At 47.8% G+C, this 15031-nt stretch overlaps 21 non-coding genes across 21 annotated transcripts; all 21 read left to right on the forward strand.

Moving 5' to 3' along the window:
* Positions 1-70: 70 nt before the first annotated feature.
* Positions 71-189, forward strand: LOC143872061 (5S ribosomal RNA). Its single transcript, XR_013246819.1, has one exon. It is a non-coding gene; the product is annotated as a 5S ribosomal RNA (ribosomal RNA).
* Positions 190-786: 597 nt separating this feature from the next.
* LOC143873139 (5S ribosomal RNA) lies at positions 787-905 on the forward strand. The gene has a single exon (XR_013247862.1). It is a non-coding gene; the product is annotated as a 5S ribosomal RNA (ribosomal RNA).
* A 597-nt stretch (positions 906-1502) lies between these two features.
* Positions 1503-1621, forward strand: LOC143872062 (5S ribosomal RNA). The gene has a single exon (XR_013246820.1). It is a non-coding gene; the product is annotated as a 5S ribosomal RNA (ribosomal RNA).
* A 597-nt stretch (positions 1622-2218) lies between these two features.
* On the forward strand, positions 2219-2337 carry LOC143872063 (5S ribosomal RNA). The gene has a single exon (XR_013246821.1). It is a non-coding gene; the product is annotated as a 5S ribosomal RNA (ribosomal RNA).
* Positions 2338-2934: 597 nt separating this feature from the next.
* Positions 2935-3053, forward strand: LOC143872064 (5S ribosomal RNA). Its single transcript, XR_013246822.1, has one exon. It is a non-coding gene; the product is annotated as a 5S ribosomal RNA (ribosomal RNA).
* Positions 3054-3650: 597 nt separating this feature from the next.
* Positions 3651-3769, forward strand: LOC143873140 (5S ribosomal RNA). The gene has a single exon (XR_013247863.1). It is a non-coding gene; the product is annotated as a 5S ribosomal RNA (ribosomal RNA).
* A 597-nt stretch (positions 3770-4366) lies between these two features.
* Positions 4367-4485, forward strand: LOC143872066 (5S ribosomal RNA). The gene has a single exon (XR_013246823.1). It is a non-coding gene; the product is annotated as a 5S ribosomal RNA (ribosomal RNA).
* A 597-nt stretch (positions 4486-5082) lies between these two features.
* LOC143872067 (5S ribosomal RNA) lies at positions 5083-5201 on the forward strand. Its single transcript, XR_013246824.1, has one exon. It is a non-coding gene; the product is annotated as a 5S ribosomal RNA (ribosomal RNA).
* A 597-nt stretch (positions 5202-5798) lies between these two features.
* LOC143872068 (5S ribosomal RNA) lies at positions 5799-5917 on the forward strand. The gene has a single exon (XR_013246825.1). It is a non-coding gene; the product is annotated as a 5S ribosomal RNA (ribosomal RNA).
* Positions 5918-6514: 597 nt separating this feature from the next.
* Positions 6515-6633, forward strand: LOC143872069 (5S ribosomal RNA). The gene has a single exon (XR_013246826.1). It is a non-coding gene; the product is annotated as a 5S ribosomal RNA (ribosomal RNA).
* A 597-nt stretch (positions 6634-7230) lies between these two features.
* On the forward strand, positions 7231-7349 carry LOC143872071 (5S ribosomal RNA). Its single transcript, XR_013246828.1, has one exon. It is a non-coding gene; the product is annotated as a 5S ribosomal RNA (ribosomal RNA).
* Positions 7350-7946: 597 nt separating this feature from the next.
* LOC143872072 (5S ribosomal RNA) lies at positions 7947-8065 on the forward strand. Its single transcript, XR_013246829.1, has one exon. It is a non-coding gene; the product is annotated as a 5S ribosomal RNA (ribosomal RNA).
* Positions 8066-8662: 597 nt separating this feature from the next.
* LOC143875110 (5S ribosomal RNA) lies at positions 8663-8781 on the forward strand. The gene has a single exon (XR_013249772.1). It is a non-coding gene; the product is annotated as a 5S ribosomal RNA (ribosomal RNA).
* Positions 8782-9378: 597 nt separating this feature from the next.
* Positions 9379-9497, forward strand: LOC143872073 (5S ribosomal RNA). The gene has a single exon (XR_013246830.1). It is a non-coding gene; the product is annotated as a 5S ribosomal RNA (ribosomal RNA).
* A 597-nt stretch (positions 9498-10094) lies between these two features.
* On the forward strand, positions 10095-10213 carry LOC143872074 (5S ribosomal RNA). The gene has a single exon (XR_013246831.1). It is a non-coding gene; the product is annotated as a 5S ribosomal RNA (ribosomal RNA).
* A 597-nt stretch (positions 10214-10810) lies between these two features.
* LOC143872075 (5S ribosomal RNA) lies at positions 10811-10929 on the forward strand. Its single transcript, XR_013246832.1, has one exon. It is a non-coding gene; the product is annotated as a 5S ribosomal RNA (ribosomal RNA).
* A 596-nt stretch (positions 10930-11525) lies between these two features.
* Positions 11526-11644, forward strand: LOC143872077 (5S ribosomal RNA). The gene has a single exon (XR_013246833.1). It is a non-coding gene; the product is annotated as a 5S ribosomal RNA (ribosomal RNA).
* Positions 11645-12241: 597 nt separating this feature from the next.
* LOC143875111 (5S ribosomal RNA) lies at positions 12242-12360 on the forward strand. The gene has a single exon (XR_013249773.1). It is a non-coding gene; the product is annotated as a 5S ribosomal RNA (ribosomal RNA).
* A 596-nt stretch (positions 12361-12956) lies between these two features.
* Positions 12957-13075, forward strand: LOC143872078 (5S ribosomal RNA). Its single transcript, XR_013246834.1, has one exon. It is a non-coding gene; the product is annotated as a 5S ribosomal RNA (ribosomal RNA).
* Positions 13076-13672: 597 nt separating this feature from the next.
* LOC143873299 (5S ribosomal RNA) lies at positions 13673-13791 on the forward strand. The gene has a single exon (XR_013248015.1). It is a non-coding gene; the product is annotated as a 5S ribosomal RNA (ribosomal RNA).
* Positions 13792-14388: 597 nt separating this feature from the next.
* Positions 14389-14507, forward strand: LOC143872079 (5S ribosomal RNA). Its single transcript, XR_013246835.1, has one exon. It is a non-coding gene; the product is annotated as a 5S ribosomal RNA (ribosomal RNA).
* Positions 14508-15031: the final 524 nt, after the last annotated feature.

Raw genomic sequence — 15031 nt, forward strand, 5'->3', positions numbered from 1 at the left:
CATTTAAACGGACTTCGTACGACAATGCGAGTGGAAACTCTTTATTACTTTGACAATAGAGAGGCATGCTGGGTGCGATCATACCAGCACAAATGCACTGGATCCCATCAGAACTCCGAAGTTAAGCGTGCTTGGGCGAGAGTAGTACTAGGATGGGTGACCTCCTGGGAAGTCCTCGTGTTGCACCCCTGTCACTTTTTTCGGCTATCTACCACTTTTTTCGAACAATCTTTCGGTTCTGGAACATCGATGCGAACTGAAACGCACGTTTAGTGCGTCGCCTCCTACGTTTCGGTACGGATCTTTTTATTTTCTTACGGATGGTTAATTCAAAGACGTCCGGTCTTTATTATGGCGGGGTGATAGTGTCGTTTGATTCGATAAACGGAATTCGTTCTGACATTTCATTTGCGGTCAAATTATAGCGGGGGTTTGTTTAGATTCAGTGACGTACACGCTATAGCGGATGAGTGTACTAGTGGATGAAAGTCATGAATCCGGTCGAAAGGTGTTTACTGGCCGTGAGCTACCCTTGGTGCACAAATATCGTTCCGACGATAACTTTTGATCCGCCCGTCAGATCGTGGCGATTCTTATATTGATTCGGGGGTACTCGGGAAGATTAATCGCGCGATGACAGCCTTGGCGGTCATCCGGCTTTCCGACATGCTCGGATCGTCCATCCGGTATCATCTAGCAGGATTTTTTCGCACTTTCATTTAAACGGACTTCGTACGACAATGCGAGTGGAAACTCTTTATTACTTTGACAATGGAGAGGCATGCTGGGTGCGATCATACCAGCACAAATGCACTGGATCCCATCAGAACTCCGAAGTTAAGCGTGCTTGGGCGAGAGTAGTACTAGAATGGGTGACCTCCTGGGAAGTCCTCGTGTTGCACCCCTGTCACTTTTTTCGGCTATCTACCACTTTTTTCGAACAATCTTTCGGTTCTGGAACATCGATGCGAACTGAAACACACGTTTAGTGCGTCGCCTCCTACGTTTCGGTACGGATCTTTTTATTTTCTTCCGGATGGTGAATTCAAATACGTCCGGTCTTTATTATGGCGGGGTGATAGTGTCGTTTGATTCGATAAACGGAATTCGTTCTGACATTTCATTTGCGGTCAAATTATAGCGGGGGTTTGTTCAGATTCAGTGACGTACAGGCTATAGCGGATGAGTGTACTAGTGGATGCGAGTCATGAATCCGGTCGGAAGGTGTTTACTGGCCGTGAGCTACCCTTGGTGCACAAATATCGTTCCGACGATAACTTTTGATCCGCCCGTCAGATCGTAGCGATTCTTATATTGATTCGGGGGTACTCGGGAAGATTCATCGCGCGATGACAGCCTTGGCGGTCATCCGTCTTCCCGACATGCTCGGATCGTCCATCCGGTGTCATCTAGCAGGATTTTTTCGCACTTTCATTTAAACGGACTTCGTACGACAATGCGAGTGGAAACTCTTTATTACTTTGACAATGGAGAGGCATGCTGGGTGCGATCATACCAGCACAAATGCACTGGATCCCATCAGAACTCCGAAGTTAAGCGTGCTTGGGCGAGAGTAGTACTAGGATGGGTGACCTCCTGGGAAGTCCTCGTGTTGCACCCCTGTCACTTTTTTCGGCTATCTACCACTTTTTTCGAACAATCTTTCGGTTCTGGAACATCGATGCGAACTGAAACGCACGTTTAGTGCGTCGCCTCCTAGGTTTCGGTTCGGATCTTTTTATTTTCTTCCGGATGGTGAATTCAAAGACGTCCGGTCTTTATTATGGCGGGGTGATAGTGTCGTTTGATTCGATAAACGGAATTCGTTCTGACATTTCATTTGCGGTCAAATTATAGCGGGGGTTTGTTCAGATTCAGTGACGTACAGGCTATAGCGGATGAGTGTACTAGTGGATGCGAGTCATGAATCCGGTCGGAAGGTGTTTACTGGCCGTGAGCTACCCTTGGTGCACAAATATCGTTCCGACGATAACTTTTGATCCGCCCGTCAGATCGTGGCGATTCTTATATTGATTCGGGGGTACTCGGGAAGATTCATCGCGCGATGACAGCCCTGGCGGTCATCCGGCTTCCCGACATGCTCGGATTGTCCATCCGGTGTCATCTAGCAGGATTTTTTCGCACTTTCATTTAAACGGACTTCGTACGACAATGCGAGTGGAAACTCTTTATTACTTTGACAATGGAGAGGCATGCTGGGTGCGATCATACCAGCACAAATGCACTGGATCCCATCAGAACTCCGAAGTTAAGCGTGCTTGGGCGAGAGTAGTACTAGGATGGGTGACCTCCTGGGAAGTCCTCGTGTTGCACCCCTGTCACTTTTTTCGGCTATCTACCACTTTTTTCGAACAATCTTTCGGTTCTGGAACATCGATGCGAACTGAAACGCACGTTTAGTGCGTCGCCTCCTACGTTTCGGTTCGGATCTTTTTATTTTCTTCCGGATGGTGAATTCAAAGACGTCCGGTCTTTATTATGGCGGGGTGATAGTGTCGTTTGATTCGATAAACGGAATTCGTTCTGACATTTCATTTGCGGTCAAATTATAGCGGGGGTTTGTTTAGATTCAGTGACGTACAGGCTATAGCGGATGAGTGTACTAGTGGATGCGAGTCATGAATCCGGTCGGAAGGTGTTTACTAGCCGTGAGCTACCCTTGGTGCACAAATATCGTTCCGACGATAACTTTTGATCCGCCCGTCAGATCGTGGCGATTCTTATATTGATTCGGGGGTAAGCGGGAAGATTCATCGCGCGATGACAGCCCTGGCGGTCATCCGGCTTCCCGACATGCTCGGATCGTCCATCCGATGGCATCTAGCAGGATTTTTTCGCACTTTCATTTAAACGGACTTCGTACGACAATGCGAGTGGAAACTCTTTATTACTTTGACAATAGAGAGGCATGCTGGGTGCGATCATACCAGCACAAATGCACTGGATCCCATCAGAACTCCGAAGTTAAGCGTGCTTGGGCGAGAGTAGTACTAGGATGGGTGACCTCCTGGGAAGTCCTCGTGTTGCACCCCTGTCACTTTTTTCGGCTATCTACCACTTTTTTCGAACAATCTTTCGGTTCTGGAACATCGATGCGAACTGAAACGCACGTTTAGTGCGTCGCCTCCTACGTTTCGGTACGGATCTTTTTATTTTCTTACGGATGGTTAATTCAAAGACGTCCGGTCTTTATTATGGCGGGGTGATAGTGTCGTTTGATTCGATAAACGGAATTCGTTCTGACATTTCATTTGCGGTCAAATTATAGCGGGGGTTTGTTTAGATTCAGTGACGTACACGCTATAGCGGATGAGTGTACTAGTGGATGAAAGTCATGAATCCGGTCGAAAGGTGTTTACTGGCCGTGAGCTACCCTTGGTGCACAAATATCGTTCCGACGATAACTTTTGATCCGCCCGTCAGATCGTGGCGATTCTTATATTGATTCGGGGGTACTCGGGAAGATTAATCGCGCGATGACAGCCTTGGCGGTCATCCGGCTTTCCGACATGCTCGGATCGTCCATCCGGTATCATCTAGCAGGATTTTTTCGCACTTTCATTTAAACGGACTTCGTACGACAATGCGAGTGGAAACTCTTTATTACTTTGACAATGGAGAGGCATGCTGGGTGCGATCATACCAGCACAAATGCACTGGATCCCATCAGAACTCCGAAGTTAAGCGTGCTTGGGCGAGAGTAGTACTAGAATGGGTGACCTCCTGGGAAGTCCTCGTGTTGCACCCCTGTCACTTTTTTCGGCTATCTACCACTTTTTTCGAACAATCTTTCGGTTCTGGAACATCGATGCGAACTGAAACACACGTTTAGTGCGTCGCCTCCTACGTTTCGGTACGGATCTTTTTATTTTCTTCCGGATGGTGAATTCAAATACGTCCGGTCTTTATTATGGCGGGGTGATAGTGTCGTTTGATTCGATAAACGGAATTCGTTCTGACATTTCATTTGCGGTCAAATTATAGCGGGGGTTTGTTCAGATTCAGTGACGTACAGGCTATAGCGGATGAGTGTACTAGTGGATGCGAGTCATGAATCCGGTCGGAAGGTGTTTACTGGCCGTGAGCTACCCTTGGTGCACAAATATCGTTCCGACGATAACTTTTGATCCGCCCGTCAGATCGTAGCGATTCTTATATTGATTCGGGGGTACTCGGGAAGATTCATCGCGCGATGACAGCCTTGGCGGTCATCCGTCTTCCCGACATGCTCGGATCGTCCATCCGGTGTCATCTAGCAGGATTTTTTCGCACTTTCATTTAAACGGACTTCGTACGACAATGCGAGTGGAAACTCTTTATTACTTTGACAATGGAGAGGCATGCTGGGTGCGATCATACCAGCACAAATGCACTGGATCCCATCAGAACTCCGAAGTTAAGCGTGCTTGGGCGAGAGTAGTACTAGGATGGGTGACCTCCTGGGAAGTCCTCGTGTTGCACCCCTGTCACTTTTTTCGGCTATCTACCACTTTTTTCGAACAATCTTTCGGTTCTGGAACATCGATGCGAACTGAAACGCACGTTTAGTGCGTCGCCTCCTAGGTTTCGGTTCGGATCTTTTTATTTTCTTCCGGATGGTGAATTCAAAGACGTCCGGTCTTTATTATGGCGGGGTGATAGTGTCGTTTGATTCGATAAACGGAATTCGTTCTGACATTTCATTTGCGGTCAAATTATAGCGGGGGTTTGTTCAGATTCAGTGACGTACAGGCTATAGCGGATGAGTGTACTAGTGGATGCGAGTCATGAATCCGGTCGGAAGGTGTTTACTGGCCGTGAGCTACCCTTGGTGCACAAATATCGTTCCGACGATAACTTTTGATCCGCCCGTCAGATCGTGGCGATTCTTATATTGATTCGGGGGTACTCGGGAAGATTCATCGCGCGATGACAGCCCTGGCGGTCATCCGGCTTCCCGACATGCTCGGATTGTCCATCCGGTGTCATCTAGCAGGATTTTTTCGCACTTTCATTTAAACGGACTTCGTACGACAATGCGAGTGGAAACTCTTTATTACTTTGACAATGGAGAGGCATGCTGGGTGCGATCATACCAGCACAAATGCACTGGATCCCATCAGAACTCCGAAGTTAAGCGTGCTTGGGCGAGAGTAGTACTAGGATGGGTGACCTCCTGGGAAGTCCTCGTGTTGCACCCCTGTCACTTTTTTCGGCTATCTACCACTTTTTTCGAACAATCTTTCGGTTCTGGAACATCGATGCGAACTGAAACGCACGTTTAGTGCGTCGCCTCCTACGTTTCGGTTCGGATCTTTTTATTTTCTTCCGGATGGTGAATTCAAAGACGTCCGGTCTTTATTATGGCGGGGTGATAGTGTCGTTTGATTCGATAAACGGAATTCGTTCTGACATTTCATTTGCGGTCAAATTATAGCGGGGGTTTGTTTAGATTCAGTGACGTACAGGCTATAGCGGATGAGTGTACTAGTGGATGCGAGTCATGAATCCGGTCGGAAGGTGTTTACTAGCCGTGAGCTACCCTTGGTGCACAAATATCGTTCCGACGATAACTTTTGATCCGCCCGTCAGATCGTGGCGATTCTTATATTGATTCGGGGGTAAGCGGGAAGATTCATCGCGCGATGACAGCCCTGGCGGTCATCCGGCTTCCCGACATGCTCGGATCGTCCATCCGATGGCATCTAGCAGGATTTTTTCGCACTTTCATTTAAACGGACTTCGTACGACAATGCGAGTGGAAACTCTTTATTACTTTGACAATAGAGAGGCATGCTGGGTGCGATCATACCAGCACAAATGCACTGGATCCCATCAGAACTCCGAAGTTAAGCGTGCTTGGGCGAGAGTAGTACTAGGATGGGTGACCTCCTGGGAAGTCCTCGTGTTGCACCCCTGTCACTTTTTTCGGCTATCTACCACTTTTTTCGAACAATCTTTCGGTTCTGGAACATCGATGCGAACTGAAACGCACGTTTAGTGCGTCGCCTCCTACGTTTCGGTACGGATCTTTTTATTTTCTTACGGATGGTTAATTCAAAGACGTCCGGTCTTTATTATGGCGGGGTGATAGTGTCGTTTGATTCGATAAACGGAATTCGTTCTGACATTTCATTTGCGGTCAAATTATAGCGGGGGTTTGTTTAGATTCAGTGACGTACACGCTATAGCGGATGAGTGTACTAGTGGATGAAAGTCATGAATCCGGTCGAAAGGTGTTTACTGGCCGTGAGCTACCCTTGGTGCACAAATATCGTTCCGACGATAACTTTTGATCCGCCCGTCAGATCGTGGCGATTCTTATATTGATTCGGGGGTACTCGGGAAGATTAATCGCGCGATGACAGCCTTGGCGGTCATCCGGCTTTCCGACATGCTCGGATCGTCCATCCGGTATCATCTAGCAGGATTTTTTCGCACTTTCATTTAAACGGACTTCGTACGACAATGCGAGTGGAAACTCTTTATTACTTTGACAATGGAGAGGCATGCTGGGTGCGATCATACCAGCACAAATGCACTGGATCCCATCAGAACTCCGAAGTTAAGCGTGCTTGGGCGAGAGTAGTACTAGGATGGGTGACCTCCTGGGAAGTCCTCGTGTTGCACCCCTGTCACTTTTTTCGGCTATCTACCACTTTTTTCGAACAATCTTTCGGTTCTGGAATATCAAAGCGAACTGAAACGCACGTTTAGTGCGTCGCCTCCTAGGTTTCGGTTCGGATCTTTTTATTTTCTTCCGGATGGTGAATTCGAAGACGTCCGGTCTTTATTATGGCGGGGTGATAGTGTCGTTTGATTCGATAAACGGAATTCGTTCTGACATTTCATTTGCGGTCAAATTATAGCGGGGGTTTGTTTAGATTCAGTGACGTACAGGCTATAGCGGATGAGTGTACTAGTGGATGCGAGTCATGAATCCGGTCGGAAGGTGTTTACTGGCCGTGAGCTACCCTTGGTGCACAAATATCGTTCCGACGATAACTTTTGATTCGCCCGTCAGATCGTAGCGATTCTTATATTGATTCGGGGGTACTCGGGAAGATTCATCGCGCGATGACAGCCGTGGCGGTCATCCGGCTTCCCGACATGCTCGGATCGTCCATCCGGTGTCATCTAGCAGGATTTTTTCGCACTTTCATTTAAACGGACTTCGTACGACAATGCGAGTGGAAACTCTTTATTACTTTGACAATGGAGAGGCATGCTGGGTGCGATCATACCAGCACAAATGCACTGGATCCCATCAGAACTCCGAAGTTAAGCGTGCTTGGGCGAGAGTAGTACTAGGATGGGTGACCTCCTGGGAAGTCCTCGTGTTGCACCCCTGTCACTTTTTTCGGCTATCTACCACTTTTTTCGAACAATCTTTCGGTTCGGGAATATCAAAGCGAACTGAAACGCACGTTTAGTGCGTCGCCTCCTAGGTTTCGGTTCGGATCTTTTTATTTTCTTCCGGATGGTGAATTCGAAGACGTCCGGTCTTTATTATGGCGGGGTGATAGTGTCGTTTGATTCGATAAACGGAATTCGTTCTGACATTTCATTTGCTGTCAAATTATAGCGGGGGTTTGTTTAGATTCAGTGACGTACAGGCTATAGCGGATGAGTGTACTAGTGGATGCGAGTCATGAATCCGGTCGGAAGGTGTTTACTGGCCGTGAGCTACCCTTGGTGCACAAATATCGTTCCGACGATAACTTTTGATCCGCCCGTCAGATCGTAGCGATTCTTATATTGATTCGGGGGTACTCGGGAAGATTCATCGCGCGATGACAACCTTGGCGGTCATCCGTCTTCCCGACATGCTCGGATCGTCCATCCGGTGTCATCTAGCAGGATTTTTTCGCACTTTCATTTAAACGGACTTCGTACGACAATGCGAGTGGAAACTCTTTATTACTTTGACAATGGAGAGGCATGCTGGGTGCGATCATACCAGCACAAATGCACTGGATCCCATCAGAACTCCGAAGTTAAGCGTGCTTGGGCGAGAGTAGTACTAGGATGGGTGACCTCCTGGGAAGTCCTCGTGTTGCACCCCTGTCACTTTTTTCGGCTATCTACCACTTTTTTCGAACAATCTTTCGGTTCTGGAATATCAAAGCGAACTGAAACGCACGTTTAGTGCGTCGCCTCCTAGGTTTCGGTTCGGATCTTTTTATTTTCTTCCGGATGGTGAATTCAAAGACGTCTGGTCTTTATTATGGCGGGGTGATAGTGTCGTTTGATTCGATAAACGGAATTCGTTCTGACATTTCATTTGCGGTCAAATTATAGCGGGGGTTTGTTTAGATTCAGTGACGTACAGGCTATAGCGGATGAGTGTACTAGTGGATGCGAGTCATGAATCCGGTCGGAAGGTGTTTACTGGCCGTGAGCTACCCTTGGTGCACAAATATCGTTCCGACGATAACTTTTGATCCGCCCGTCAGATCGTAGCGATTCTTATATTGATTCGGGGGTACTCGGAAAGATTCATCGCGCGATGACAGCCTTGGCGGTCATCCGGCTTCCCGACATGCTCGGATCGTCCATCCGGTGTCATCTAGCAGGATTTTTTCGCACTTTCATTTAAACGGACTTCGTACGACAATGCGAGTGGAAACTCTTTATTACTTTGACAATGGAGAGGCATGCTGGGTCCGATCATACCAGCACAAATGTACTGGATCCCATCAGAACTCCGAAGTTAAGCGTGCTTGGGCGAGAGTAGTACTAGGATCGGTGACCTCCTGGGAAGTCCTCGTGTTGCACCCCTGTCACTTTTTTCGGCTATCTACCAATTTTTTCGAACAATCTTTCGGTTCTGGAACATCGATGCGAACTGAAACGCACGTTTATTGCGACGCCTCCTACGTTTCGGTTCGGATCTTTTTATTTTCTTCCGGATGGTGAATTCAAATACCTCCGGTCTTTATTACGGCGGGGTGATAGTGTCGTTTGATTCGATAAACGGAATTCGTTCTGACATTTCATTTGCGGTCAAATTATAGCGGGGGTTTGTTTAGATTCAGTGACGTACAGGCTATAGCGGATGAGTGTACTAGTGGATGCGAGTCATGAATCCGGTCGGAAGGTGTTTACTGGCCGTGAGCTACCCTTGGTGCACAAATATCGTTCCGACGATAACTTTTGATCCGCCCGTCAGATCGTGGCGATTCTTATATTGATTCGGGGGTAATCGGGAAGATTCATCGCGCGATGACAGCTCTGGCGGTCATCCGGCTTCCCGACATGCTCGGATCGTCCATCCGATTGCATCTAGCAGGATTTTTTCGCACTTTCATTTAAACGGACTTCGTACGACAATGCGAGTGGAAACTCTTTATTACTTTGACAATGGAGAGGCATGCTGGGTGCGATCATACCAGCACAAATGCACTGGATCCCATCAGAACTCCGAAGTTAAGCGTGCTTGGGCGAGAGTAGTACTAGGATGGGTGACCTCCTGGGAAGTCCTCGTGTTGCACCCCTGTCACTTTTTTCGGCTATCTACCACTTTTTTCGAACAATCTTTCGGTTCTGGAACATCGATGCGAACTGAAACGCACGTTTAGTGCGTCGCCTCCTACGTTTCGGTTAGGATCTTTTTATTTTCTTCCGGATGGTGAATTCAAAGACGTCCGGTCTTTATTATGGCGGGGTGATAGTGTCGTTTGATTCGATAAACGGAATTCGTTCTGACATTTCATTTGCGGTCAAATTATAGCGGGGGTTTGTTCAGATTCAGTGACGTACAGGCTATAGCGGATGAGTGTACTAGTGGATGCGAGTCATGAATCCGGTCGGAAGGTGTTTACTGGCCGTGAGCTACCCTTGGTGCACAAATATCGTTCCGACGATAACTTTTGATCCGCCCGTCAGATCGTGGCGATTCTTATATTGATTCGGGGGTACTCGGGAAGATTCATCGCGCGATGACAGCCTTGGCGGTCATCCGGCTTTCCGACATGCTCGGATCGTCCATCCGGTGTCATCTAGCAGGATTTTTTCGCACTTTCATTTAAACGGACTTCGTACGACAATGCGAGTGGAAACTCTTTATTACTTTGACAATGGAGAGGCATGCTGGGTGCGATCATACCAGCACAAATGCACTGGATCCCATCAGAACTCCGAAGTTAAGCGTGCTTGGGCGAGAGTAGTACTAGGATGGGTGACCTCCTGGGAAGTCCTCGTGTTGCACCCCTGTCACTTTTTTCGGCTATCTACCACTTTTTTCGAACAATCTTTCGGTTCTGGAACATCGATGCGAACTGAAACGCACGTTTAGTGCGACGCCTCCTACGTTTCGGTTGGGATCTTTTTATTTTCTGCCGGATAGTGAATTCAAATACGTCCGGTCTTTATTATGGCGGGGTGATAGTGTCGTTTGATTCGATAAACGGAATTCGTTCTGACATTTCATTTGCGGTCAAATTATAGCGGGGGTTTGTTCAGATTCAGTAACGTACAGGCTATAGCGGATGAGTGTACTAGTGGATGCGAGTCATGAATCCGGTCGGAAGGTGTTTACTGGCAGCGAGCTACCCTTGGTGCACAAATATCGTTCCGACGATAACTTTTGATCCGCCCGTCAGATCGTAGCGATTCTTATATTGATTCGGGGGTACTCGGGAAGATTCATCGCGCGATGACAGCCTTGGCGGTCATCCGTCTTCCCGACATGCTCGGATCGTCCATCCGGTGTCATCTAGCAGGATTTTTTCGCACTTTCATTTAAACGGACTTCGTACGACAATGCGAGTGGAAACTCTTTATTACTTTGACAATTGAGAGGCATGCTGGGTGCGATCATACCAGCACAAATGCACTGGATCCCATCAGAACTCCGAAGTTAAGCGTGCTTGGGCGAGAGTAGTACTAGGATGGGTGACCTCCTGGGAAGTCCTCGTGTTGCACCCCTGTCACTTTTTTCGGCTATCTACCACTTTTTTCGAACAATCTTTCGGTTCGGGAATATCAAAGCGAACTGAAACGCACGTTTAGTGCGTCGCCTCCTAGGTTTCGGTTCGGATCTTTTTATTTTCTTCCGAATGGTGAATTCGAAGACGTCCGGTCTTTATTATGGCGGGGTGATAGTGTCGTTTGATTCGATAAACGGAATTCGTTCTGACATTTCATTTGCGGTCAAATTATAGCGGGGGTTTGTTTAGATTCAGTGACGTACAGGCTATAGCGGATGAGTGTACTAGTGGATGCGAGTCATGAATCCGGTCGGAAGGTGTTTACTGGCCGTGAGCTACCCTTGGTGCACAAATATCGTTCCGACGATAACTTTTGATCCGCCCGTCAGATCGTAGCGATTCTTATATTGATTCGGGGGTACTCGGGAAGATTCATCGCGCGATGACAGCCTTGGCGGTCATCCGTCTTCCCGACATGCTCGGATCGTCCATCCGGTGTCATCTAGCAGGATTTTTTCGCACTTTCATTTAAACGGACTTCGTACGACAATGCGAGTGGAAACTCTTTATTACTTTGACAATGGAGAGGCATGTGGGTGCGATCATACCAGCACAAATGCACTGGATCCCATCAGAACTCCGAAGTTAAGCGTGCTTGGGCGAGAGTAGTACTAGGATGGGTGACCTCCTGGGAAGTCCTCGTGTTGCACCCCTGTCACTTTTTTCGGCTATCTACCACTTTTTTCGAACAATCTTTCGGTTCTGGAATATCAAAGCGAACTGAAACGCACGTTTAGTGCGTCGCCTCCTAGGTTTCGGTTCGGATCTTTTTATTTTCTTCCGGATGGTGAATTCAAAGACGTCCGGTCTTTATTATGGCGGGGTGATAGTGTCGTTTGATTCGATAAACGGAATTCGTTCTGACATTTCATTTGCGGTCAAATTATAGCGGGGGTTTGTTCAGATTCAGTGACGTACAGGCTATAGCGGATGAGTGTACTAGTGGATGCGAGTCATGAATCCGGTCGGAAGGTGTTTACTGGCCGTGAGCTACCCTTGGTGCACAAATATCGTTCCGACGATAACTTTTGATCCGCCCGTCAGATCGTAGCGATTCTTATATTGATTCGGGGGTACTCGGAAAGATTCATCGTGCGATGACAGCCTTGGCGGTCATCCGGCTTCCCGACATGCTCGGATCGTCCATCCGGTGTCATCTAGCAGGATTTTTTCGCACTTTCATTTAAACGGACTTCGTACGACAATGCGAGTGGAAACTCTTTATTACTTTGACAATGGAGAGGCATGCTGGGTCCGATCATACCAGCACAAATGTACTGGATCCCATCAGAACTCCGAAGTTAAGCGTGCTTGGGCGAGAGTAGTACTAGGATCGGTGACCTCCTGGGAAGTCCTCGTGTTGCACCCCTGTCACTTTTTTCGGCTATCTACCAATTTTTTCGAACAATCTTTCGGTTCTGGAACATCGATGCGAACTGAAACGCACGTTTATTGCGACGCCTCCTACGTTTCGGTTCGGATCTTTTTATTTTCTTCCGGATGGTGAATTCAAATACCTCCGGTCTTTATTACGGCGGGGTGATAGTGTCGTTTGATTCGATAAACGGAATTCGTTCTGACATTTCATTTGCGGTCAAATTATAGCGGGGGTTTGTTTAGATTCAGTGACGTACAGGCTATAGCGGATGAGTGTACTAGTGGATGCGAGTCATGAATCCGGTCGGAAGGTGTTTACTGGCCGTGAGCTACCCTTGGTGCACAAATATTGTTCCGACGATAACTTTTGATCCGCCCGTCAGATCGTGGCGATTCTTATATTGATTCGGGGGTAATCGGGAAGATTCATCGCGCGATGACAGCTTTGGCGGTCATCCGGCTTCCCGACATGCTCGGATCGTCCATCCGATGGCATCTAGCAGGATTTTTTCTCACTTTCATTTAAACGGACTTCGTACGACAATGCGAGTGGAAACTCTTTATTACTTTGACAATGGAGAGGCATGTGGGTGCGATCATACCAGCACAAATGCACTGGATCCCATCAGAACTCCGAAGTTAAGCGTGCTTGGGCGAGAGTAGTACTAGGATGGGTGACCTCCTGGGAAGTCCTCGTGTTGCACCCCTGTCACTTTTTTCGGCTATCTACCACTTTTTTCGAACAATCTTTCGGTTCTGGAACATCGATGCGAACTGAAACGCACGTTTAGTGCGTCGCCTCCTACGTTTCGGTTAGGATCTTTTTATTTTCTTCCGGATGGTGAATTCAAAGACGTCCGGTCTTTATTATGGCGGGGTGATAGTGTCGTTTGATTCGATAAACGGAATTCGTTCTGACATTTCATTTGCGGTCAAATTATAGCGGGGGTTTGTTCAGATTCAGTGACGTACAGGCTATAGCGGATGAGTGTACTAGTGGATGCGAGTCATGAATCCGGTCGGAAGGTGTTTACTGGCCGTGAGCTACCCTTGGTGCACAAATATCGTTCCGACGATAACTTTTGATCCGCCCGTCAGATCGTGGCGATTCTTATATTGATTCGGGGGTACTCGGGAAGATTAATCGCGCGATGACAGCCTTGGCGGTCATCCGGCTTTCCGACATGCTCGGATCGTCCATCCGGTGTCATCTAGCAGGATTTTTTCGCACTTTCATTTAAACGGACTTCGTACGACAATGCGAGTGGAAACTCTTTATTACTTTGACAATGGAGAGGCATGCTGGGTGCGATCATACCAGCACAAATGCACTGGATCCCATCAGAACTCCGAAGTAAAGCGTGCTTGGGCGAGAGTAGTACTAGGATGGGTGACCTCCTGGGAAGTCCTCGTGTTGCACCCCTGTCACTTTTTTCGGCTATCTACCACTTTTTTCGAACAATCTTTCGGTTCTGGAACATCGATGCGAACTGAAACGCACGTTTAGTGCGACGCCTCCTACGTTTCGGTTGGGATCTTTTTATTTTCTGCCGGATAGTGAATTCAAATACGTCCGGTCTTTATTATGGCGGGGTGATAGTGTCGTTTGATTCGATAAACGGAATTCGTTCTGACATTTCATTTGCGGTCAAATTATAGCGGGGGTTTGTTCAGATTCAGTAACGTACAGGCTATAGCGGATGAGTGTACTAGTGGATGCGAGTCATGAATCCGGTCGGAAGGTGTTTACTGGCAGCGAGCTACCCTTGGTGCACAAATATCGTTCCGACGATAACTTTTGATCCGCCCGTCAGATCGTAGCGATTCTTATATTGATTCGGGGGTACTCGGGAAGATTCATCGCGCGATGACAGCCTTGGCGGTCATCCATCTTCCTGACATGCTCGGATCGTCCATCCGGTGTCATCTAGCAGGATTTTTTCGCACTTTCATTTAAACGGACTTCGTACGACAATGCGAGTGGAAACTCTTTATTACTTTGACAATTGAGAGGCATGCTGGGTGCGATCATACCAGCACAAATGCACTGGATCCCATCAGAACTCCGAAGTTAAGCGTGCTTGGGCGAGAGTAGTACTAGGATGGGTGACCTCCTGGGAAGTCCTCGTGTTGCACCCCTGTCACTTTTTTCGGCTATCTACCACTTTTTTCGAACAATCTTTCGGTTCGGGAATATCAAAGCGAACTGAAACGCACGTTTAGTGCGTCGCCTCCTAGGTTTCGGTTCGGATCTTTTTATTTTCTTCCGAATGGTGAATTCGAAGACGTCCGGTCTTTATTATGGCGGGGTGATAGTGTCGTTTGATTCGATAAACGGAATTCGTTCTGACATTTCATTTGCGGTCAAATTATAGCGGGGGTTTGTTTAGATTCAGTGACGTACAGGCTATAGCGGATGAGTGTACTAGTGGATGCGAGTCATGAATCCGGTCGGAAGGTGTTTACTGGCCGTGAGCTACCCTTGGTGCACAAATATCGTTCCGACGATAACTTTTGATCCGCCCGTCAGATCGTAGCGATTCTTATATTGATTCGGGGGTACTCGGGAAGATTCATCGCGCGATGACAGCCTTGGCGGTCATCCGTCTTCCCGACATGCTCGGATCGTCCATCCGGTGTCATCTAGCAGGATTTTTTCGCAC

The sequence above is a fragment of the Tasmannia lanceolata genome, unplaced genomic scaffold, assembly GCF_043159265.1.
Source record: "Tasmannia lanceolata isolate RefF3 unplaced genomic scaffold, GAP_Taslan_0.1 ptg000003l, whole genome shotgun sequence".
Taxonomy (NCBI): domain Eukaryota; kingdom Viridiplantae; phylum Streptophyta; class Magnoliopsida; order Canellales; family Winteraceae; genus Tasmannia; species Tasmannia lanceolata.